The 26,227-nt window shown below is 45.3% G+C and overlaps 2 long non-coding RNA genes across 2 annotated transcripts in view; one reads left to right on the top strand and one right to left on the bottom strand.

Annotated features, from left to right (window-relative positions):
• LOC309665594 overlaps positions 1 to 26,227 on the bottom strand; it is a 39,363-nt gene that overhangs the window by 11,004 nt on the left and 2,132 nt on the right. Inside the window, exon 2 of the long non-coding RNA XR_014266554.1 lies at positions 25,989 to 26,227. This exon is cut by the window's right edge and continues 1,195 nt beyond it. This is a non-coding gene — a long non-coding RNA (uncharacterized lncRNA). The remainder of the gene's footprint in view (positions 1 to 25,988) is intronic.
• On the top strand, positions 3,255 to 10,952 carry LOC309666333. Its single transcript, XR_014267058.1, has 2 exons — positions 3,255 to 4,874; positions 8,452 to 10,952. It is a non-coding gene; the product is annotated as an uncharacterized lncRNA (long non-coding RNA).

Genomic DNA, 26,227 nt, shown 5'->3' with positions numbered 1-26,227 from the left:
CTACCTAGAAATAAAACACTTCGGTGGCATATTATTTAAAGTATATTAATAATTACCAACATGAATATTCAGTTGAAACAGATATTTGCTAGTTTCTGTACCTTTCAAAATCAGAACCAAAAATCCGAACAGAAACAGCTATCTAAACAGTATCCTTTTTACACACACACACACACACACACACCTGAAATTTTCCTCCCTGCTGCCAACTTGTTAGTTATTTGAATAAACATTATTTCTGCCACTCGTTTTAGCACCAAATAGTACCTTGTAGTCAGTTAAAAAACCTTTATCAAAGTTAGAGTGTGGTATTATTTTGACAGCAGACAGTCCTTTGCTTTTGTGTGGAATCACTGTGTTGCCTGAATTTTGCTTTTGTGCAGACAATCAGCAGGTCATTAGCAAACCATACAAATTGCCCTGGTCTCAGGATGGAACCCTGGGGACCTGAAGCCGTAATTGAGAGAAGATATGGTGTTGCTGACAGTTACCTCTGATGGCAGTTTAAAACGTATGATTGCAACCACATGACAGCTTAATACAGCAGATCCCTGAGCTGTTCACATGGCAAATTCTGATTAATGGTATCAATAATCATTATGAATTTTTAAGTTTTGGTGGAGCACTCCATTACCTCCTACTAGTAGAGGACAAGACTAACAAGCTCTTTTATGAAATTACCATGTTTATCATTATTTTACTGCCTCTGGTTTTACATATTGGTGAACATGGTATGACCTATAGTTTATTCAAATGGGGGGCGGGCAGGAGTCCTGCTGCATATTTAGAAGGTTCATGAAGAAACTTTTGCATAAGAAAGTGAGAGTGAGATAAACTGAAATTCAGTTTATGAGCCAGAATTTGCCACTTTTACACGTGCACATATGTGTGTGTGTGTGTGTGTGCGCACACACACAGGATAAGGTCTATTTCACTACTTCCACATCTGGCAATGATGTGGGCATAGTGAAAAGATTTCAGATTCCCTCCAGAAAGCCCTTAGGCTACAAGAAAAATCATCCTACATCTAATAAACCCATCTGAGATATATCTCCCATATGGTAAAACCCTATTTTGTTTTATTCCAACAAATTGGTCCTTGGATTCCTCTCACAGCTGTTGCTGCTATTGTTTAAGCGGTATTGAGCCCTGGAATGAGCAAGGTGCTGTGTACAGCAGTCAGGGTCCCTGTATCACTGGACTGTGCAAGCATTAGGTGATATCACCTGTGAGGAGTACTGAGCACCCAAGATATTTAAAGGCCTGATACATAATAAGCGCTTAACAAATAGGGGCCAAAAATATTTTTTAATTAGAATATTCTGGGAGTTTAGTCTCAGGAGAAAAATGGGAATAGGTTCCTAAACCAGATTACCAACAAGAGAATAAGAAAGCTGAAATAAGCAAACAAACAGATAACTTCCCCCTTCACTATTCTCCATCAGTTTGGTTTGGCTTGAGAAACACTGGTGTGTGCCCAGCACTGTAATAGCACAGGAGACACAAAGACAAATGTGGCCACTCCCTGACCTTCTGCTGGAGGAATGACACACCTGGGATTCTTTCCAAGTGGGGTCTCTTACCATTGCAATAGCATTTAGAAAGTTTATTTTATAAAGCCATACAGGTAATATAATCCCATGAAAGGAAAGCATTTGTTCTTCTTAATAGTTTTTTTTCCAGCTTTATTGAGGTATAATTTACAAATAAAATTCTAAGATATTTAAAGTGTATATTGTGATGATTTGATATATGTATACCTTGTGAAAGCATTCCCCCATCTAATTAACACATTTTATCACCTCACATATTTATCTTTTTTTTTTTCTGGTGAGAGCATTCAAGGTCTTTAAATATCTCTAAGAGATAGCAAATTTTAATTATATAACACAGTGTTATCAATTATAGTCAGTATGTTATACATTAGATTCCCAGACCTTTTTACCAACCCCTCCCTATTTCCCCCACCCCCATCATGACGTAAGTTAATTGGCTTTTTCCTATTTGCAGGGGGTCTCCTCCTTAATTTATTGCTCCTGTAAGTACAGGAATTATCTTTTTATTTTGCTCTGACTCTACCAGAATTGGTGGATGTTTCAAATATGCTCAAAATAAATAAATGTGAACTAAATGTATGCTCAATAAAAAAATAAAGCCTGTTACAGCAAGCCTATAGTTATAATGCTTACCTTATATATAAAATACATCATATCCGTCACCAAAAAAAAAATTACCAGTATCAGGAGGTAATTCTAATCCTTTTGGTCTATCTGGACGCATCATCTGCAGACATATGGCTAGATTTCCTCAACACTTTGAATTGTTCAATATAATCACTAGTCTTGTGGGTGAGGTTTTCGCCCCCTCAAATTCTCCTTTCCATTTTTACCAAATTTCAGCAAATTCCTTTCTGAAGTTTAAGACAGACAAGAGGCCTTGCCCTCTCCGTATTAACCCTGGGCCATTTCTGGTCAACTTGGGATTGAGGGGCTCACACTTCCTCCTCCTCCTCCTCTCCGTCTTTCTACTTTACTAGCCTTGTTTCCCTCTGTTTTATTTTCCTCTGAAGTTTTTTCCCATGTTTTGAGTATTAATTTAAAAGCTCCCTTTTAACATGCTCTAAAAAGAGCAAAAAAGAATGAAGGGGCTAGAAGGGTGAACAAAGAAGGAAAAACAAGAATTTTGAGGCTCCTCAACCTTTAACCTCAGTTCTCTTTCTGTGGATGGCCAGAAATGGATGGACATTTTAGAAAGACTAACAGGGGGAAAAAAACTGCTAGGAGGAGAAAGAGTGTTGGAGAGATTCCAGGAGAAGAGACATTGCTGAAGGAAGGAACCCATCTCAACTTCTTCCTTCTTCCTCTAATCTATTTCCACAACTCACCTGCAATGGCCCTTGTACTCCTGGTGGGATTGAACCCTTTGAAAGCTAAGAGTAGATAGAAAGGATAAATGGCATGAAGTAAAATTCCACTTAAAAAAAGAATCCAACATCCCCAGGGCCTCTAAATTCATTGCTTAAGTGTTTTCCATTGCACCCCACCCACTCTCCCAGGCCAACACACACCACCAGGCCATCCCACACCTGAACTTCTGGTTGAGCCAGAAGAGCACTGGAAGTTTGGAAGCAGGGCCAGAAACCCAGCAGAGCCCCAGGCTCAGCCACCACCCTTACAGTGCTGGGAATGCACCATCCCCAAAACAACCCCCAGAAAGCTGGCGGGGTGGGGGGGTGGGGAGGAGCAGCCAGGAATGTCAGAGACAATTTGGGTTGGCACCAGGGAGGCCTCACCCACTTTCCCACAGGGCTCCAGTCTTCGCTATGTCAGAGGGCGCAAGAGTGTCCTGACCCTGCCTCCCAACTTCCAGTTAAACCAGAAGCTGGACATTCAGGGGAAGGGCCAGGAATGCGGCCAACCAGGTGCAGGGACATTATTGCCACAGTTTCCATCATGGCTTACAAGCACAATCCAGGCCATACAGGTGTGTTTGTTGAACAGAAACATTCTGAGAGTCTGTTTAAAAAGAAAATCTTCTGTTCCAGATTTTGAACAGTAATGGCTCTCCTTTGTTGAGCACTTACTATATGTGAGCTAGACTCCCCATGCAGTAGGTCATTTAATTCTAACAAGCACCCTATACGGTAAGTACTATAAGTATCTCCCCTTAGTATACGAGAAAACTGGAGCTTAGAAGAGTAAAGCAACTTGATTCAAGCTACTAAAGAGACAGTTACAGGATTCCATTCCACATAGATCTGACTCCGAAGCCCACGTTTTTAATCATCATGTGTAGAAAACCAAAATTCCACACCTTTGAGAGTACTCTTCCTAGATAGGACTTTAAGGCATTTTGACCTTGTTTTGTTAGGGGAACAGAATTCAGTAGCCAGACAGCACATAGTTTCCTATATCTGTCAGTGCCTAAGGCCAGAAAAAGATTCTAGAAATCAGATAAACAAGCATCAGAGATAATCCACTCACAAAACAGAACTTGAGGGAGTGTGTGGGATGGAGTGTGAATTCTGGGTTCAGTCTGGCTTAGAGTTGATTTGTCTCAAGGTTAAAGTCATTCCCTTGTCTTTCAGGGGCAGCCAATATATGAAGATAGATCTCCCGTGAACTTTAGTCACAGCTCTAAATAAACAGACAACATGCTAACATATGATGCAAGTTCTTCCCTTTCCAAGTCACATTTTTATGAGAGTATATCAAAGTACTAGGAAAGTTCTGGAACTTCCTGAAGAAAACAGTAGATGCAAAAATGAAGACAAAGTCAACACTGCCTTTATGTCCAATGGCCCCTAGCTCCTAATGTAAAAGCACCCTTATGATTTTACAGCAGTTTCAATAATAAATGTAATTGATAATTTAACATAATTATAAAATAAACATGTTGAGACAGTTTTTCCCCTTCCACGGAGGCCTTAAGAATTCTCATGATGATGACTTTGGGGGCATTAGGACTATTTATAAAAGATTCTAGCGAGCCCAAACTGCTATTATTACTCCCCACTCCAAGTACCCATGGATTCCCAGGAGGCTCCTATTTGTATATGTGGTTATCAAGGGAGCTTCCACTTCTGGTGGAGAAAGAATGGCAGCAGGAAGCAATCAGTTAATGTCCCCACTCTCTCAAGACCTCCCAATCCATTTGTCAGGATTGCTCTTCCCTTGGTGAGCTATGAGCTAACAGCAGGTGTTCACTCCCTCACCCCTTTCTATCCCACAGGCTCCTCCAAGGAAGAAGGATGCCCTTCTAGAACAATGGTCACACGAAAAAAGCAGAATGAAGAAAGTCAAGACCACGCCTATCCCAATCTCTCTCAAAACGCAGATACCTAAGACCGTACCAAATAGGTCCAGGCCTACAGGGTAAGCCAACTCCCTATGCAATGTAATTTAGAGAGAATCAAAAGATCCCAAGGTATATATCCCCTGCTATTTTCATTTTTTCATTCAGTCAGCCAGTATTTATTGAGTACCCATGTGGGGGGTTTCTAGAAGGTGGAGATACAACGGTCCTAGGTGTGCCAGATTTAGCAAATAAAAATCTTGTATTGATATTTGACCTGGAAACTCCAAATGGTCAGCAAGAGATCATGCCTGACCACGAGAAACTTACAATCTAGGGCCCTATGCATTCCCTAAAAAATTTTAAATCCATTAACTCTTTAACGCAAAAGCTGATTTATCTGATTAGCTTCAAAGTACACAAAGTGATGGAATAATACACAGAAGAGGTTCGTTTTTAGGGGAAGAAAAGAGTTAGAAAGGTCCAAAGCAAGGCAAGCATGAGTAGAATGTCATAGAGGAAATAACAATGATTGACCGGGGACAATGCAATGACTCTGTGTCCCCAGTTGGGTGGCAGGGGGTCGGGTAAAAGGATCCTAATGAAGAAATTATTGCTGAGAACTCAGCTTGTTTCAACTGCATTCCAAGTTAGTGACAAGTTAGTCAAAAATGTTGTCAAGTTTGGTAAACATTTCAATTAGACCTGAGTAGAAAGTATCGACTGGGATCCCATGCCAACTTATGGTTTGGGGTGGAAACCATACAAAATGTGGTGGTTTTATAGGGTTTGAACCTGAAAGCAAGCAAAATGTGGTGGTTTGAGCTGTGTTTTTCTTGGAGTTTTTTAGGTACTCAGGCATAAAAATTCACAGTCAGGCTTGGGAGGTCCAATCTGAAACAATAAAAAGTTTTCACACTATCCTTTCAGCAACCACAAGAAATAGTCTTCCAAGAGAAGTTGTAGACTCTAGTTTTAATATCTTTTAAATACAGTTGATAGATGGACCAGCTAGGCCATATTTATGTAGTGAAAACTGATTTTGATATTTGGAGGGAGGAAAGAAGGCTGTCTTTTTCTGGACCAATATTATCAACACAGGAAAAAGAAAGCAAGGGTTTTTATGCATGTCACTGTGTTAATCATAAAACTAGTGAATGATTAGTTCCATTGGCAAAAGTTTCTTGGTCAGCCTGCTGTGAGCAACTCCCTAGCGTGAATCTGGAGTGAGAGTGGGAGGAGTAAAATATTTGTTTTATTTTATATGTCAGTTTTTAAAGCCACTTCAAATCCTTCATGGAAATATGTGGAGCATAAATAAATAGGAAGTGGCACAAAAGAAGTGGCAGAAATGGAAAGATCCACTTCCATGGCAAACCTTACCATTTCCCTCACTAGTTATTTAAAATTCCATACCCCATATCATCTTATGCCTGGTGCAAAAACAAATTCCTGTCTCTCCATTTTTTTTCCCCTTTCCTTGATCTCCTTTGTCTGAGCAGGTAACTGAAATGCCTCATAGGAACATGTGAGCGTGGGGTTAGGGCTGCACTGGGCTTTGAGTAGGACTGATAGCATAGGAGTACCTTGCCTGGGTGCAAGAACATAAGCTACATGACCTTTTCTTGCAAGCAGCTGTGAGGCCCATTCTCTGGACCTGCAACCAAGTAAAAATATTTACTTTGTTGTTTAGTTTGAAGAGCCTAATATCCCTTCATCATCAATGGAAATTCTGTTGTTCCCACAGTGGTGTGGAAATTCCTTTTTTATTTTTAAATTTTGTATTGCTTTATTTTATTTATTTGTTTGTTTACATGTTTATTTATTTTTGGCTGCGTTGGGTCTTTGTTGCTGCGCGTGGGCTTTCTCTAGTTGCGGTGAGCGGGGGCTACTCTTCGTTGTGGTGCACAGGCTCCTCATTGCGGAGCATGGGCTCTAGGTGCACGGGCTTCAGTAGTTGTGGCACGCAGGCTCAGTAGTTGTAGCTTGCAGGCTCTAGAGCGCAGGCTCAGTAGTTGTGGCGCGTGGGCTTAGTTGCTCCGCGGCATGTGGGATTTTCCCGGACCAGGGCTCGAACCCATGTCCCTGCATTGGCAGGCAGATTCTTAACCACTGCACCACCAGGGAAGTCCCTGCTTTTATTTTATTTTTGAGGGGACTAGAAGAAAGTTTATAAACATTAATTGTGGTTTACATGAGCAGAACAGCAGGAATCATCATTATTATCACTTAACCCATATACTTATTGTTATTCCAGGAAAATCTAGTTAATTTGGACCTTGTGCCTTTGAAACATTTGATAATTCCAAGATGCCAAATCAGCTTAACTGTTCCTTTCATGGAAGAGAGGTTACAAATCTAATTAAATAAGCTTTGCAGGGGGTGATTAATCTTAAGAAAACAAACTGCTTTCAAACACTCCAGTAATAACTGTTTCTGACAATTAATGAAATGATTACAAAGAATTCTGACCTACTTATTGAAGCAGACCCAGTTATGAGGGCTCAGCTGCAGAGTATTGGTCCCTGGCTTGTGTAAATATTTTCTATACAGTAGGTTACAATATTCTATATTCTCGTATATCATGGTTTATACCGCTCTTCCATCAGATTAGTCTTCCATAGTGAGGGTTTCCCTGGATTTCTGTTCAAGAGTTGTTGAACCCAAGATACCAGTGAAACAAGCCTATATGGTCTTTTGAAGATGTTTATGATCCCTCCAATCTCTATTAATGACTTTTACGTATATTCTTTTACATATATCCTCTAAACTAATTGAATAATTGGGTTCATTGGAAGCCCACTTGGCCAGGGCATTGTGATAGTTGAAACCTAACTATTAACACTCATACAGATAATCCAAATCACTATCCAAGGAACATGCATATGCCATATGTTGAATAGTAGTATGGTCAAATGTCTAAGGATTGGACAGGTAACCCAACTTGTCCATGAGTTCTTCAGTTAAAATGGGAAACTTACTGAAGATATTTTGTCCTGAAAATACAGAGTCCACAAGCAAAACTCTTCATAAAGTTACTTATAGGAATAAATGTTATCTTCCTTTGAGCACTCTCCTTGAGGGATACTAAGTAGCAAAAACTAAATGTAGAAGAATTCATCCAATTACAACTCATTTACAAATAAGAAAAACAGAAAGAAAAGATTGAATATTTATTCATTCAACATATATGTATGGCGTATTTACTGTCCATCAGGCTGAGTGTGAGCTCTGAGAAAGAAAGATAAATACTATATTATGCTTGCCACAGCTTACACTCTAATTAGGGAGACAGATAAATAAATCAACAATGACAATAAAACCTACAAAATAGAGGCATAAACATAGACACCTAATTTCAAGCATCGGAAAAGACTCCCAGGATGGTATTACTTGACCTAAGGTGGAGAGGTAAGAAGTTAGCCAGGTGTGCGATGGGCCAGGGAGAGCTTTCTGGAATAAGGGGATAGCATATGCAGAAACAGAAACCAAAAGGCCTTGTTACGCTCTATATTAATGTTAATGTTAAGCATTAGCTGGTATTCTTTGAACATTTACTTTTCAGAAAGCACCTTGTTAAGCATTTTATAGGCATTTATTTCACTTAATTCTACCATTACCAGATAAGTCAAATCTATTGTTATTCCAATTACACAGAAAGGAAACTGAGGCTCAAGATTATCCAGCAGTCTGACTCCAGAGCCCTCCATGGTCACACCCGCTTCTAAAACTCCTCAGGTATGGCAGACTACAAAGTGCGTCTTTCCTCTATAGGCAATGGGGAGCCGCTAGAAATTTTAGGTGAATCCCCTAAAAGTAAGTCTAACATTTTTTATGAGAAAAAGACCCCCATTCTTTGCCAAGTGTTGTGGTTTTTTTTATCTGTTGATTCAATACCTTGATTACTTCTGGCTGAATTTGATTTCTACCTTGTTTAGAAAATGATCAGTGACTTTAAAAGGTCCGTTTGTGCGTGTGAATCATAAACCCCAGAATCAGGAAGAAGGTAACAGTGTTGCTGTTTCCAACAAGCAGGAATGGGTACCTGCCACGTGTTACTCTGATATGCCGTACAGAAACCAACGTGAGTTGTCACACTGAGCATATATGGTAGGGCCTGTCATTTATACCTATTCTTGTGGGGGTGGGGTCATATTTCTAAATCCAAGTACTTTAAATCTGAATACTTCTTCTTTGCTTTTAATTGATGGTTTTTAAAGGGCAAGATTTGCTTAGAACCATGTTAAAGATGGAAGAGTGGAGCTATAGTGACCTAAAATGATCTAATTTTCTAGAAAATTACTACTTTCTGCAAGCTGCATAAACTTTAATTAAAAAGACAAGGAGGTCTATTCTCTCCTTTTACACACATGTGACATGCTAGGCTCTTGGGATTTTGGGAAAAGGAAAAGAGCAGATTGAAGAGATTAGAATTTTTAGCAAAACTCTAAATATAATTAAGATATAATGCTGATTTCCATCTTTAAGGACTGAGAAGTAACCAACATTTGTTGCTTTTCCAGAGAGAAAAAGTACTTTTGACTTCAAAAGATGCATAAAGTTCGCTTACAAAATGAACTGTAGAGGCAGGTTAAGTCACAAGTAAGACAATGCACAAATCATCTCATGTGAACGTGACAACATGTTTTTCAGCTTAACATCACCAAAATGAGCATTCCTGGGATGCTTAATGCAATGCTTTATGTATCTGTATCCAATAAAATATCTCTAACATCCTATCAAGAAATATTGTGGTAGCTTCCACAGCAAATTTTCTAGAACCTGATTTTAATGGTTGCAGATTTAGAGGAATGGATCAGGGAAAAGGGAGGCCACTAAAGTGAGAACAGACACTGAGTCTGAAAATAACCTCAGCAATTCACAGGACACAGTCTATGACCACTAAAGATTTCTCTGCCTAAATAATCCCTCCTGTGGTTCTTTTTCCTTCACCTCCTTTCTCTCCTTGCCCTCTTCCTTCCTGAACTCTCTCTTTCCATTTTAGTCCTCCTTCCAAGCTGTGCTCCCAAGCTAGTTGTCTAAAATCACTTTAAAAGGACACATTTGATGTAAAGCAGTTTAATGTACTTTGTCCTACTTGTAAAAGCATTTGGGTAGCCTCAGTGTCAGTGTGATTTGGGCTGTCATGGAGGCTGGCCCACTGAGGTTAAATGAAAATCAACTGTTACAGGGATGACTGGAAGGAGAAAAAGTTTTTTAATGAATTCAGATATCTGCATGTGTTCCTCCCATTCTACAAGTTCTGAAGAAAACTGGGTGGCAGCTGTAACTTCATAAGCTGCCTCTTGCAATATAATGTTGAAGCTATGACAGAAAACTGAGAAATAAGGATGTGTACATAGCACAAATGTTTATGTACACATCACTTGTCTTGAGTATGTAGCTCAGCTCTACTAACTAAACTAATTGATTAACTCTATTTATATACATGGGAAGTGTTTGAAAAGCACTGTAAAATTGATCTGAGTGTATATATGCAAGCAGAGTGAAATACTGTATTGTGTGCATAAATATCAGGTAGCATAAAATAAAATACCCCTGTAGTTGTTTGTTTAGGGACACATTTGGATTGAGTGAGCATTATAACAAGCATATCTTTACAAGCCACAAAAACATCACACCTTTTAGTTTTAATAAAGTCTAGTTTTTGGCAGTTCTTTTATCACTTCTGTCATCTCCTAAGCTTTCCTTAGCCAAAGCACTCAGACTTGAATTTTGAAATTGTCAGTATAGGCCTTCTAATCTTTAAATCTTAAATTATCTAAGCAGATTAACAACCATTATTCTATGCCTACAGGACTCCAGGGTAAAAAAAGCAAAGGAAATACAGCTTTTTTTTCCCCAGGCAATTAAGCTCCTGTGGAGGTTGCACTGGGGGCATGTATTTGAAACATGGTCTTAGGTATTTTTGTAAATAACCAGGTAAACAAGATGAGTACCTTAACTCCAGTATCCAGAGCTATAAGACAAAAAATGGCTCTATATAAGAAGCTTAATCGTCCAGCTTTTAAATAAAAAGTTATTCATAGATCATACTGACACTTTCCAATTTGCCAACTGGCCATGGTTGTCCTGAAGCCAGGAGAGATATCTCGAAGAAATACTTTAAACAAAAAATAAATAAATAAATAAATAAAGGGAAAAAAATTAAAGGAGGGGGCTCCTTTTCACAGCAGTGTCTATCTGTGTGGTGACCTGATTTCTGCTATGATCTCCCTTCGGAGATCAAAGCAGGATTAATGTGATTCTTTACTGTTTACGTTGCACATCTCAAAGCTCTGGAGACCTAAGCAATAAGTACAAATGCAGCCCCAGAACACGGGAGAAACGGAGTTTGAATGGGGAGGGTTAATAGCGCAAAGGCTAGCTATGAAAAGTTATTTGGGATTTGAGAAGCAATACAGAATTTAGAGTACTTTGTATTTTTAAGCACACTTGCTTTCTGTTTTTTTCTGGGGCAAGGCTTTTGGCTAGTTGATGAGGCCGGCACTGAATGTCATATTAATAAGTCTCCACAATGACCTTCTAGCTCATTTGGAATGTTTTGCAGCTGCTAGTACACATGAAAAGGGAAGGGAACCCTGCCGCATGTTTTCACACGAAATCACTTTCACCTTACAACTGGCATTTACGCAGAGGATTTAAAAGAGGGTAAAATCTTTTAAAATACCAAAATGTTGAGCTTTTGTGTTTCCACCGCGTGTGGCATTCCTGGATAGTGGAAACCCTCAAGAGCGAGTGTTTCTACCATCTTTCAGAAGTGCTTGTGCTTTGTCGAGGAAAAAGGCAAGTCCCCTATTCTTGGAATCTCAGAATGTAAAGGGGAAAAAAATCGCTTTCGTTTTTAATGCTTAGTGTATACACCTCTTGGAGGGGGAGAAAAAGCTCCCCTCCTCCAAACTTGACGGTGATTTTTAGCTGCGTTACTTAAAGGAGGGCGCTCCAGAGAGTAGCTCAACGTGCAGTTTTACAGGGACTCGGTACTCCGCGGAGAACCGGACGGCGGGGGTGGGAGCGGAGGTTCTCTCAGCCCCGGGTGTGACCCCCACGGTCTCCCCTCTTGGTTTATACAGTTTCACCCCAAACTCAACTCTTCCGCAACTCTGCACGCCCAGGCACACATACGCCCATAAACAACGAGAAGTTCCCAACACCTAAACCCCCTTCACCCAGCTGAGCCCAGCTTTTTCCTTCGGGCAGCTCCATCGGGTTCACTCTTCCCAGTTCCTCTAGGTTAGCGCTCGAAGACCATTTCTGTGCTTTCACCACCTCCTCCCCCTTTCCCCTCCCGCCCCTGGCTGGAGGCCACTCTCCAAACCGGCCCACGCTTCGTGGCCAAAGCCCAGGAAGTGGCTCGAGACAAAGACACCGCAGGATGGACCCGGGAGAGAGGTCTCGACACCACCCGACACTGGGGAACTGGGGGTCCTTCCCGCGCTCACCCCCGCCCTGGCACCCATAGGGGTTCCACCTCCTTCTGCGTAACGTCCATTACGCCCGTCCCGGCGGAGCCGCGGGGAGCTTGGAGCCAGGCTCTTTCCAGGGCAAGGGGTGCGGGGGTGGGGGTGGGGGTGGGGGTGGGGGTGGGAGTCCCCGGGAGTCCCCTCTGCTGGAGCCCAGCCGCCCCGCGCCAGCGCCCACGCCGCGTCCCGGCGGTGCCGGACTCCCGCCGCCCGCCCCAAGCTCGTACCTGGAGGGGAATTCACCGGGGAACCTCGTGAATTGCCTCAACTGGAAAAGCAGCCGGCCCGTGAAGCTTTTTGTCCGGAACACAATTCCCAGGGCCAAGGATAAGGGGAAAAGAATCTCTTTCAGTGCCTAAACACTCTACATTCACCTCCAGTTGCTTTAACCACAACAAACACAAGCAAATTGGACTTTCTTAGGCCGTTTCTTTGCTTTATGTAGCTTCATCTGACGGCGTTGTTAATTGTTTTCTCATTATCATGCGAATTTGTTAACGAGGACATTTTCAGCTGGAACTAGCTAGGATTGTTTCGGAATCAGTAACTAGAAATCAAGGATGCGTGGAGGGAGTTACCCGAAAATTCAACTGGAAAAGTTCGGAACATCAGTATGAACTCACTCTCCGCCCTTCTCTTTTTCTGATTTTACACTGTTATTCTCTCTGCAATCCTGGTTTGGCCAACGGTTACCTATTACTCGGAAACAATCTTATAGCTAAAAACATAGTAGTTAGAGACCCACGATTCAGTTAAACAGTGTTAAGTTTTAAAATATTGTCGGGTGGGTTTTCTTTTTTTCAAGTTTAAAGTACCAGCTGAAATCTTAAATACAATTTGTCGCTGTATTTGAAAAGCCTTTATATTACTGAAAATTTTCTAAACGCCGGGATCTGACTTTGGAAAAAAAATTAAAGTTAGAATTCAATAAAAGTTATTTAATTGTTAAAACTTAGTGGTGGTCCCACAAGTTTTATAGTTTCTGTCAGGGCATTGCTAATGTTTTTATATGTATTCTAGTGGTTTGGATTTTTTAAAGAAGTGTTCATTTTTAAAATGTCATATTTTGGGCATGATCCCTTAAGTTCCTATTAATATATGATCTTTTTAATCTAGCAAAGAATCTAAATTTTAAGGAAGGGAAGCGCAGGCTTCAGTCTCTCTCTGTTTCATATCCTTTAAAGGCGCTGTGCACTAGCTCTTTTGACTTGTATTTGCCAACTTAGAAACAAAACTTCAAAGGTAGGTTTAGAAAATTAACTTGAAAGAAAGAGGGTGACTTTTATCTATTGGGGGAAGGGAAGGTGTTTACATCAGCTAAGATCTACAGGGTAATTAAATTACATAGTGTCCTAAAATATATAACACGGGGAGAGGGCTTTAAAATCGATCCCATCTAACAATACATATATGCAAACTAGTAAGAAGTCCATAACTACCATTGCTAGCCAGCATTGCCTGCAAATTATATTCAATTGAAACTCTGCTAAGAGTTTATCCTCCACTGTAGTTTGGAATTGTGTGAAGGCATGTATGTACGGGATCTATGTATATATAATTCTTATACTTTATATATATTTAGACATACATTCTTTTAAAATGTTTATGTGGTTAGTCACTTTAAGAGCATCAAAATAAATTGTACGTTGGCTTACACTATCTCCCAGGTATTCCCAAACACTGATGAATAAAAATCTGTATATCGGAAATGAAGAGCTTCCCATTTAAAGGAAAGAATAGAAAGGGGAACTCGATTTATTCTCATTTGTTTATCGCTAGACGTTCCCCCCTCTCTGCAAATTCATTTGAATAGCTTTCAAGCCGGAAAATGGAAATGTGGCTCCTGCCCTCTATTTCAGCGGCAGCAGCAGCGTCCTGGCAACAGCGCAATTTTCTATCATCAAGGATAAATGGCATCGAACAGAACATTCTGATAAAAAAAAAAAAAAAAAGAAAGAAAGAAAGAAAGAAAAAAAAAAAGCTTCAGCCCAAGGAGCCCATGATTGCTGGCCTTCCTGTCTGTCATCCCTTTACAAAATCCTCTCCGCAAACCTGAGCGGCATGCTGTCAGAGCTAATAACGTCTTCTGAAGGGGCTTGGGGGGTGGGGTGGGGAACATAGTCTTCCGTGCACAATGTTCCCATTTATTAAATCGAGTGCTTATTTTTAAATTGCAAATATCTTTGTTTGGTTCACTGCAAATTAAAACCAAGATGTAGGAAGTTACATGATGCAACAATTATTCGTGTCATATCAGAGAATCAAACCCCTCTCTCGCCCTTCTCTTGGTTAAGGTCGGATGAGGGGGAAGGGGGAATCTGGGGGAATCCAGGGCAGGAGGGTTTTTGGTGGAAAAATACAAATCCGTTCGCCCTGCAGGTAAGCTGAGAGTAATTGAAAGCCAAAGGAGCGATACCAGGGAGAACGAGCTGACCGCGACTCCGGGAGCGCGTGTGGGCGCCGTCCTCGCCGCGACGCCGCACGCGGGTCAAGCAGAGCTCCCAGCAGAGAGAGCCACGGAGCTTTCCCGCGGGAGACTTTGAACGTAATGGTGGCTATTTCTCGCCTACTGCGATTTCTTTCCAGAAAAGGCTATTCTGCTCTAAGGAGATGGATCCCTGGGGTCCCAGTGCCCGCATAGGGGGTCTTGGAGAGGTTCGGAGGACACCCTGGAGGAGTTCCCCGAGTTGTACGCTTCTCCTGGATGTGTACCCCGCACATCCAGGCGGGCTTCCAAATGCTGTCCTTGGTTTTTCTCAGCGGCTTGATGCCTGGGGGTGGACGGTCGGGCTTGACTGGTGACGGGCTCTAGAGCCTACCGAGTTCCAGGCCCATCCACGCTCCTGCGCTTTGGACTGAAACCCCCACGGCCCGGGGGCGGGGGGTTGTCAAAGCCCAGTGCAATGGGGAACAGCGGTGTTGACCCTCTCGTCCTCTCAGAGCGATCGCTAGGGATTTTTTACCTCGTTGAGAGGGAGAGATGATGGAAGGGATCTAAGAGAGAATCAGATATTAATATCCTTTAAAGCAGGTCAAAAGAAAAGAAACAGAATAATGGAGAGGTATGTAGAGCACCCTAAATGCAGAGATCCTAAAAAGAAGTAAGAGCCGTGGACCGAAGTTGGGATCGGCAGAGATGAGGTGGGGGTGAGGGCGGGGCGGCGAGTAATCAGCTTATTTTGTAAGGAGCTCCGCGGCTGAGAACGGTGGGAGGAGGGCAATGATGGGGAAACCTTTGCTTAATGAGGAAACCTAATTATTGCGCATCTGGAAGCCTTGGTCCCAACTACGAGCTGAAGGCGGGTACCCCCCCAGGGAAGCAGTGCGCATGCCCCAGTCGTCGGATTTGCATGATAAGGTGCACACGTGAGCCAAGTATGGCGGAGCCCGGGGCGGCGGTGGCGGCCAATAGAATCCTGCTCTTCCTGCGTCTCCGGGTCACATTGACAACGCGGTCCCCCCACAATAGGCCTTTGAAACCCACTTTAAAAATAAAAGGAGTGTTTTAGTATTGATTCTCGCCTTGGCACGCTGGATTCCTGTGGAAAATAGACATATTTTATAACTGCAGATACATTTACTACAAGCAAGGGTTAAAGTAGTCAGAATTTAAGAAAAAGAAGACAGGAGTCTGTTCAAAGAGCAATGACGGGAGGTCAAGGATTCCTGAGGACTGCTGCCTTCAGAGCCCTGAGATTTGTGTCAGTGTTTTATCTCCCGAGCCTGATCGGTCACATGGAAATCACTCCTACCTCATTGACCAAATGAGTCTCAGAAGCAGAAACATTACATGTACAGGCCTGGCTTGAGAAAAAACCCAAACTGACTCTTTCTCCACCCCCATCCCCAGACCTCATTGTTGCTGGGCAGGCAGAACACCTGTGACTCCACCCCTCTCCCTTTCCCAGACACCAAAGTGGTCTGTGTGGCGAGATCCGTGGGTTAGCTCCCACATCTGTGAAATGGGGCTAATTATAGAAGGGCAGAAGGAGCTAAAAAGGTAGAGGCATGACATAGATCTCCAGACCTGCTGGGCCTCTTCCACCTCCACCCAAGCTCTGAGGCTGGAAAAGATGAGATTGATTCTCTGGAGCTGCAGAAAGGGTGGGCCAGCTGGGAAATATTACCTATCCTGCCCCATCTGCACACTGCAGCCTGCCCTCACTGCAGCACCATCCTGACAGTTACCAACCACCCTGTACTCTTCCCGCCATATAGCCTTGCCAGAATTACTGCCCACAAATGGGCCTTCAACACCCCTTAGAGTGCTTCTGTCTGTGACAGGAAAACTGCTTGTTCATATCACTGAAATAAAACAGGTGGGGATTATTATTTGCAGTTCCCCTCCCCTTTTGTGTAATTCACAAGCCTCCAGTGTAGGATTAGGCTTCAAATGCATTTGGTCAGGTACATACTTTTTAGTGCTCATTTCAAACAATGTGATGCTTAAAACCATCCCAGCAATGCCTCTGTTTGTCTCTTAGGTCTTTCTCATCCTCCAGACCCTTCCATTATAACATAGCCTCTTTCTTTCTTTCTTTTTTTTTTTCCTGGAGGGTGTGAACCAGAGTTTCACCCCAGCCCTCCAAAGTGCAAGCCACTAAAGGGTGACTTCAAGGTCTTATCTGTTAATCTAAGATCAGTAGTATTTGACCAATAAGCATTAAGTTGACATACTGTTAAACATTTAGCTGCCAACATCCATGTCTATTTGTGAAGGAGACACCCATTGAACCTTCAGAAGTTTTGGTTGGTAGCCTCTGAATAGAGAGAAACAGGTTATCACAATTGTGTTTGGGGGTTGCCTTTGCAGAAATCAAGCTTTCTCCTAAACTGGCCCAATAAAATCAAAAGAGCCTTCAAGATGAGATAGCCATGTTGTTTAAAATACTTCTTGAACACTAAATTTGGGGTTTTCTTAAACTGACTTTTTGTTGTGCTTTAGGAAAATAATGGTGTATTTGAAAGAAAATATAAATCTGCAAAAAAAAAGTCCATCAGCCAATCAGTAATTTTCACTGCCCCCAGTTGAAGCAAAATCCCTGTCTTGGGAGTGGCTGTGATAAGTGAAGGGGGTTTTGGGTAGAATTGAACTAACATAAGTCTCAAATTCATGTCCCAGAACTTTGATGACAACTCACTGTCATCTTTGAGAAAAGACAAGCCTAGCAGACTGGGAGTCAGGTGGGAAACACTGAGGTGCAGACAGGACAGCGACCTGGAGCCCAGCCTCCATCAGCGCTTCAGCCTCTGGAGCTGCTGTTTCCAGGGATCCTCTCAGCTTTAACCCAGACTGCTCTGCAGTCTCTTTGTCTCCCATCTGTGCTGACCGTAGGGTACCTTCTAGCTCCTGCCCATCCCAGCAGGTGAGGCTGGCCATTAGCACTTTGTGCCGGCCGGCGTGTTGGTAAACCAGCTGAGCTGGGAGCACGTCCTCCCCATGTGGGACTGTTCCCCTCTTACTTAAGTTGGGACTTGTCAGGTTATAGGGAAATGGCAGAGGGTAAAAAGGAAGATTATTGAGGACAACTACAAAATTGCAGTTGATAGTGCAAAGGCTTCTGGAAACCAATGCTGCCTCCTCCGTAAGAACCCTGAGAGCTATGCCCACAAATCAGCTGGGGCAGAGAAACTTCCTACTCCTTCGTATTTTGGGTCTTCGGGAACCGAGGTAGTTAGAGGGGTGGGGGAGATTCCCTTTCCTCTAGTGCAGGTCAGCCAGGGAGCAAGAAGGTGGCTAGGGAGCTTGGGACTCTCAGTCCCACTGAGACTTCTTCTCCAGGCTCCCTGCCTCAACATCAGTCCCTGTCTGGTCTCCTGATTAAACTCCAGCGCCTGGGACCCTCTTACCATGCTGTAGGCGTTACTCTAAGGACATTAAAGGTGCTGCAGGAAGCTTTCTTCTACCTTCCCAAGACTAGGCAGCTAACCCAAGCCAGTCCTCAGGAGAGCAGGGCGAGCACATGTTGCCTGGGCTGGCGTTTTCAAACAACGCCAGGCTGCATCCTGAATATGAATTAGCCTTCTGCGCTGGTGTGACTTCACTTTGAAACGCAACTTGTCAAAGTGTGGTTTTAATTAAACATCTTCCGGCCACGAAAGAGTACATGTTTTGTAAAATATATCCTAGCATGAAATTTACTTCCACGATCTGAAATTAGGTACCTTGTAAATGTTTTCATAAAAAAGAAATAGGAAGGGTATGTGTGAGAGAATGGAGCCGTTCATACTCGCTGCATTCCTTTAAAACGTCCTGCCAGCTGGCCCCGGTGCCGGACAGGTCCCAGGTCGGCCCGCCAGTGGGCCGGGACAGAGGAGAGACAGCGCGCTCAGGACACGCGAGTAACCGAACCCGCCCCGGCAGGCGCGGCCCAGCAGCTTTGGCAGTTGGAGACAATTCAGCAGTCAGACAAGTTAATCCTGAACTGATTTGTTTCGGATCCATCTGCAGGACGCCGGATACCGCTTTCGGCTGCTGCTGCAGACACCTGCCTCCCTCTCCACCCCAGGCCGCAGTGCCTGTCGCATGAAGTTGGAGAGGAGAGACGGTTGGGCGCAGAATGGCCCTCAGCAGCGTTCCAGACAGCACTTCATATCTCGACAGTTAAAGTTCTCCTCTAAGAACTCCTGGCTAATATTTAGAACATCAGCAATGTTGATCGATAGCCGTCCTAACAGACTGTCCAAAACTGTTCCAAACCAATCTCAAAGCTTCCTTGGACGGAGAAGGACCCCCATGAAGGCTCTTTGTCACCTACCTGGGGGCGTCTAACATCCACGTAGCCCTCAGAAAAAAAGGACCCTATTTCCCTGCATGGGAGGGGGGGCGGGAAAGAAGCCTGCTCACGTTGCGTCTTTCTATTCCATACAGAATTAAGAGCTGGGCCCTTGTGCGATTCTCTTTTCCTAACTACTCTCTGAGGATCCCGCCAATTCTGGCGGGATTTGCTGGGTTCCAGTAAAACTTGGCGCACGCGGAGTGGGGTGTGATGGGAGGAAAAGGGAGGGGGACGCATGTCCTTTCTTCCAGATAATTGGGACCCGCGAAACGAGGAGGGGGTAGCCCTGTAGGGAGAGTTATTTACCGTCCTCCACCTGAAATAAGCAAGACCAATAACGAGCCGCGCTTTTCTCCCTGTTTACTCCATCCTCATTCAGCGATTGGCAAAACAGACCCTGAAGGCAGAGGCAATAATTGCTCCGCGCTCTCCTTACTAGGGAAGTGTGTAGGCATTCGAAGTGTACTAAAAATAAACGGAGGAGCGAGAAAATGAAAAGGGGACAGAGTGACAATTTGCCGCAATTAAAGCGTCTGCGCATGTTGCCGGAGGAGCAGAGACCCACAGTGGTTTTTGTTTTCCCAGGTCTGATGATGTGACTAACTCGTTAGGGAATTTTCGTCTCAGGTTGTGTGTATGCGCGTGTTTGTGCGTGCGTGCGTGTGCGCGCGCGTATATTCAGCAGCCGAGGAGGCCACTGCAAGGGCCGGGCCCGTGGGGGCGGGGGTCAGCCTGGGACCATTTCTGGGCCCTTGAAAACCCATTTGTCCTCGGGAAAGAGCCGGGTCCAGCTCCCTCAGCCCTCCCCCTGCCCCGCCAGCCGGTCTCAAGCGAGAGCCTCTCGGCTAGCCCTCGGCAGCCACCTCTTCCAGGAACTTTGGGGCACGTTTTCAGCTCTAAGGTGTCTAACCTTAAAGGGTAAAAACATAATAATACTAACGCTTATGTCACCACCACCAGAGATGCAAAGGATAGGGGGTGAGGAGGGAGGGTAAGGGGGGCGGTTAGCCAAATCAAAGCTTGGGAGACATTTTGAAAGCGCGCTTGAAATTTTACTCTTAATTTTTGGAAGGCTTTCAAGAAGAGAAAGGGGGTGGGGATGGAGAGGACCACAGCTTTCTCCTGTCTGTCACTGGAGCGTCCAAACAGAGAGGGCTCCAACCTCCCCGCACGCGAGAACACACAGTGGGAAATTGCTTCAAGATACAGTAGGGCTCTCTTTCCCTAAACCCTACCTGAGCCGTCAACTTCGCGATAAGGGAGGGAAGGGGGAGCCCTGGGTGTCAAAAATCTGCATTGCCTCAAACCTGGAGATCTGAAGGCTAATCCCAGGCCCTGCGCCTCTGCCTGGGCCTGGCTCAGGCCGCCCAGCCTCGCGCCCAAACTGGCGCCCCAAGTTGATCAGTCCCCTCCCCCTCCCCTCCCCCTCCCCCCACCCTTTTCTAGGGCCACGGAAGAGGGTGGGGACGACACCGTGCAGCCACCGTCCCAGTCCAGCTTGGGCTGGCTTCAATGAAAACTGGCAAGCCCGGCGAGTCTCGCAGAAATTTTCTTCGACCCTAATTCAATTTTAAAGCGGATTTTTACTATTAAAATCGCTGCCGAGCAGCACATTGAATTAATCTGACTGTACGGTTTTAATTACAGTGAGGCTTTCTCTACAAATCTGTACAAGACAGTGGCTGGCTCTGGGAGGATCTCTGCCTCCTGAATTCCATTATCCGGCCCCACGTTCCCTGCAGACAGCGGCGCGTGGGAGCCAGATGCGGGCGCGGGCGTTCCTGTCGCCCTCTGCTTCTGCCCGCCCTCCGGCTCCTGTCCTCCCCCGTCCCTTCTTTCACCCCAGCCCCGAGGGGAGCCCTGGACGCCCGCCTGTCTGTTGGCTGCCCTGAAATTCCCAATCGCTGTACTCGCTTTTAAACTCTTGGGCCCAAGACCTTTGTGCCACCAGAGCCTCCTTCTTAAAATGACTCGTTTGTCCGGGGAGGGTGACCCCTTTTGTAACTTCTTAAAGGGTCCTCCAGCTTCGACTTGGCAACGTGATCTAGGTGTTTGAAGGGAAAGCAGGCTAAGGGACAGGGGGCAGAGGGGAGAAAGTGGTAGAGAAAACTAGCGGGAGGGCCACTAGGTTTGGGGTCTAGCCATCCCCCTAGGCCCCCAAGTAAATACAGGTGCGGCCGGCCCGCGGGGAAACAGGGCTGCTTTTATCAGCCTTAGTTTTGTTTGTTCGCTGAACAGCTAACATTGTGGGGCAGTGGTGCCTAATGAACACGATGGAAAGAAAACTTGAAGAGAGGTAATCTCAAAATGAAGCAGATTCACACCCATTCTCTCTCCTGTTCACTCTAATTTTCCTTCTCTCTCAAACTCCCTTTCTTTCTATATCCTCTGCTTTTCCACTCTCTCTGTTTCACCTCCACACAGAATGTGGGAAGAAAGATGGTGAACCCAAATAGGAACCCAGATGTGTGTCCAAATGGACACAGCTCTCAGTGTGTAAAGAAGCAAAGACTTTGAGCTCTGAGGGAGGGGCCTCGCTTGACAGAGAGGGAGAATTTTTGCTCTCTGCACAAAATTAGTGAAACCTACAGAAAAATACTATTTCGTTCCCCTGGGTGGGATGGGGAGGGCTTTCTTTCTCCTAGAGTTATGTAAAAGGGATTTTATTGTGAACAAAAGAAAAGAGAAAGGGCAGAGTTAGGGGAATGAGTTTGTTTTAACAACCCTCACTTCTAAGGGCTCTCAAACTAGTTGCCCTCTAAGGAAAGTGTTGCTAAAACCTAATAAATTACCTTTCCACTTATTGGGATGTTAGAAAATAAAGGGAATAAGAAGTGCCTATGTACAGGCATGAGCATGAAAATCACCAGAGCATTGACATCTCAAGGGTAGTCAGGTACAGAACAACTCTATAATGAAAAATGGTTTTCATTTCTTTTTCTATTGTAACTAGAGAACCATCTAAGAACTCACATGATAGCAAGAGGATGTGCTCCATCCCAGGTTTTCTGAAGAGTTGTCCCAAACCTGGCTCTCCCTTAATGTTCAGGCGTTTGCTGTGACTTTGTTATTGTTACTGCTGATGAAGGGATGCAGGAATTAAAACAGAGGATGCTTCGAGGCATTTAGGAAGACGCTTGGCTAGCTATATTAACTCCTTATTATGCCTAAAAATAGTCAGCCATTTCCTGTTGATGCTTGCTCCCTGCCACTCAGGGACTGCATTTATCCTCCAATGGTCAGGGGTCCTGGTTTCCAAAGACTGGCTTGATTAAAGCTGACTTCTAACACCTCTGCCTTCCGCCTTCCCCAGCTACATTTCCCAGCAGGGCAAATATGGGGAGCTCAGCTTTGGTTTATCTGACAGATTAAAAAGACAAACAGCACCATTTATCTTGTTCTAATCTAAGTATTCAAACACTGTTGAGTTCTTTTTTTCCTGGACAGAGAGAAAGAAGAGTATTTGTGTATTATTAGAGAGTGGGGTCCTATGCTTGATAAAAGAGAGGAAGAAAGGGAGGGAAGGAGGGAGACTCAGTATACAACCTCAACCTCAGAAATGAGGAAAGTAGGAATATATGTTTTTCCACTCCCACCCCACCCCAATCCATTCTAGGCCCAGCACATTGACTCTCTCTGTTAGGAGAGCTTTGGATGATCACAGCCTGGAAATGGGGTCAGGGAGAGGCAAAAGGTGTTGAATTTGAAAATCTGGTTGGACTCCAGGTTCAAAAAGACCTGGAAGAGGAGCCTCTAAGTTGGAACATCCTTAGTTAATATTCTCCAAATTGGACAGTCTAGAAAAAGTCTGTGAAGCCCCCAGTAGGTATCACTGGCCCTGGTGGGCCCTTGCCATCCATGTTGGGGTTTTCTAGCTGTCTGTTCTTGGGCCCAAGACTGGATAGATGAGAGAGATGTTGTCCCCAGACTTCAGTGAGCCTCTTTCTGAGTGAGGAGTAAACAGGGACCACTTTTTAGTTGCATTTGGGGGAGCCTGGGAGGGAGGGTGCTAATATGGCATTATAGTTTTATCACTAGAGAAAACAATGCCATAATATCAGTGCTTTCTTGAAGAGTCTGATACTTTTGACTACTCCTGAAGATGCCATCACTGGCCTGGGCTAAGAAAGGGACAGAGGCAGCTCTCGTGCTCCCCCCACGCTTTCCCAGGTGTGTGTGTTGGGGGAGGGGGAAAAGGTGCCTGGGTTTCCAGGATATCGAGCACTCTTTTCCTACACACATACACAAACAGCATTTTACATTGAATGGGGTAAAGACTAGCAGGAATTTCTTTTTTTCCACCAATGTCTCCCGTTGAGAAGGGGGTTCTTAGCATGGCCATGTAAATCAATACTGAGTTATTTCTTTGAATTCAAAGGCTATTTATCCAGGTCTAATTTCTTTAGAATTAACGTGATAACTGAGCCTAACGTAGCAACCAAACCCAGCCAGGCCCTGCCTGGCTTGAACGTACTTCTACAGCCTGAGGAGGCTGCAAACCCTCCACCGGCACCCAATCTACCCCCTGACCTATGCGCGCTGCAAACACTGGTCCATAGATAGAACGGCAGGGGACTTTCCACCCATAGAGACTGCTTCTCCCACAGTGGCCCTGGGTGCGCTGACCCACACGCAGGGGCTAGTGTTGGCAATCAGTTGGTATTTCTCTCTAAATAACACTGATGGCCGGAATACAAGCCCCAATACCTCAATGTCTTAAAAAGCAAAAGGCAGTTTAGGCCTCAAACCCTGCCTCTTAAAACTTTTTAGTGAATATGACCCTCACCTACTATAGGCCCTAAAAGAGACTTAGGTCTCCAGATGGCTGGCTTTACTTCTGTTTTGAATGATAAAAACTTCTTAGGCCTCACCTGCCCTCCTCCTCCACCCCCCAGGGCTGGCTCGGGTTTTCCAGCCAGCAAGACAAAGAGGTTGGAGCCAGGACCGGGCTGGCAGCTGGAGGCCAGCAGGGCGCAGGGGCCTGGAGCCCCTGAAGTGTGTGCCTTCGCTTCAAAGCCCTGAAGAATCCGGGAGTTCTTGACTCTCAAGGATGGGCTGGAGGTGCCGGCTGGACGAACAAACCAGGGGCGACTCGCCTTAGCTCATTACCGCCGCCCATGACACTGGGCGAAGGACTTGGCAGCCCAGATGCCGGTTCATTTGGAGAGAGGAGGCCGAGGGTAGCGGGCCCCCTGCCTCAAGCAGCCACTGAGCGCCAAACTCCTCACACCGAGGTTGGTGGCAGAGGCCACACGTGGCAGCCACTCGCCGCGGGCCACCTTGGCGCACTTTGTGGGACCACACTAGCTCTCTCGCTAGCTATTCCCACGACTAGCCGGAAAGCCGGACGCTCAAGCCTGCAGTTTGGATTCTACCCTGCAAACACGCACAGAGACCTCTATCAAGCCGGGAAGGACCCCTCGCCCTCGTTCGCTCCACTCCCCAACCCCTGGCTGTCTGAGCCCATTCTGGGTCACTCAGCAGGTCTTTACCTTATGCAAAAACTGCTGCCTCGGTGCAGCTGCATACTTGCTCCTCTGGAACACGGTCCTGGGATTTTATCCTCTATCTAATGGGGGAGGGATGAGAGCCCTGTAACTACTACTCGGACGATTCCAGCCCTCCGGGCTTCCTTGGGTATTAAGCAAACAAGAAAAAAAGAAAAAGAAAAAAAAAACAACAACTTTGCAAATAGAGGCTGCTACGCCCTGGATCTGGTGCTCAGTGCAGGGACCTTCCCGGGCCTGGCCACAACTCGCCCCGCTTGGGGTGAGGCCAGAGTCGGGGAAGTAGACGAGGAAAGCAGTGCACCTGCGAGCAGAAAGAGAGAAACACACATGTACGGAGGCGGGGGCGAGGTCGGGGGGGCTTCACCGTGTTAACAGCAAGCTGCAGGGGATAAAGCAATGAAACTGCCACGTCTACCTGCTGGCTCTGAGGACATTACAAACAAGCTCGACGCGCAGCCCGGGTGCACCGAGAGCACGCCAGCGGAGGGGGGAAACCTTCTCTTTTTATGACTTTCCCTTCTCCACCCCCCACCCACCCCAGATACACACCCTACACACATCTCCCCCTTACCCAGCCCGCCTTTCATTTTCCTTGAAGCCTTTTTTGTTGTTGTTTTAATTCACTGCCGATTTGTAAACGCATGGATCGGGTTACTGGTTCGCGTGTTAAAGTGCACCTCTTGTTAAAAGGAGGGGAACAAGGCACGCCACTTAAAAATGAATTCAGAGTTACTGAACCGGCTCCCGAGGCTCAAAAAGTTAAGCGCGGCAGGCTAGGAAAGGGAGGGGGAGAGGAGAGTAAACGCTGCTGCCCGGGGAACCCTGGAGAAAACCCACGGGCAGCGAGTTTCAGGTCATCTGATAAAATGGAGGAAGGAAGGAAAGAAAGAAAGAAGAAGAAAAAGGCAAACTAGTCTAGCCACGCTTTGAGACCCGGGGCTGGGAGCTGGGAAAATCAATTAGCATAAGCTGCTATCGCTCCGCGCAACTTGTAAATAGGGTCCGAGCTGCCTATCTGCAGTCACCTTTTCTGCAGTTACGGGGGCAAGCGGCACCACTAAATTCTCCATTTCTCAGGTTCCTTGGGTCACACATCCTATGGAGTCCAAGCAAATAGGGTGCAAAGAAGGCCCCCGTAGTTTTCCCAAAGGGAGACCCACACTCGTCCCCGCAACCTCTAGACACTTTGGCCCGGAGTTGTTAGATTGTATATTTCTTGGTGTGGCCAAAGGCTCGCGGCTTGGATCTATTCGCAGACTGAAAGCTGGCGCCGAGCCCATGGGGGTCTGCATGCCTTGCCCACCCAGTCCTGGTCCATTGGCAGTGCCGACTCCCGGAGCATCCCGCAGTCCCAGGTCCCGGACCCGGGCGCGGCCCGGCCAGCCCTCCTCGGCGCCAGGTCCCCAGTCCAGCTCTCCTACCTGGTGGCCGGGCCTGAGCGGCACGCTGGGGCTCCTCTGTCTCTGCTCGGCTGCCTCGACCTCAGTGGGTCTGGAGACTAGAGGGAGAAAGGCTAGATCCGCAGCCCTGGGCGGCTCCGAACTTAATGTCTTTCCCCAGTCCATCTTTGAAAGAGAAGTGGTTCTACCACCTGGATGTGCGGATATAAATCCCCTTGCAAATAATAAATGGATTAATAATAACAAGGTATGAAGTTCTT

This window comes from Balaenoptera physalus (genome assembly GCF_965194825.1).
Source record: "Balaenoptera physalus genome assembly, chromosome: 8".
NCBI classification, from domain to species: domain Eukaryota; kingdom Metazoa; phylum Chordata; class Mammalia; order Artiodactyla; family Balaenopteridae; genus Balaenoptera; species Balaenoptera physalus.
This window is presented reverse-complemented; position numbering and strand designations above follow the sequence as displayed.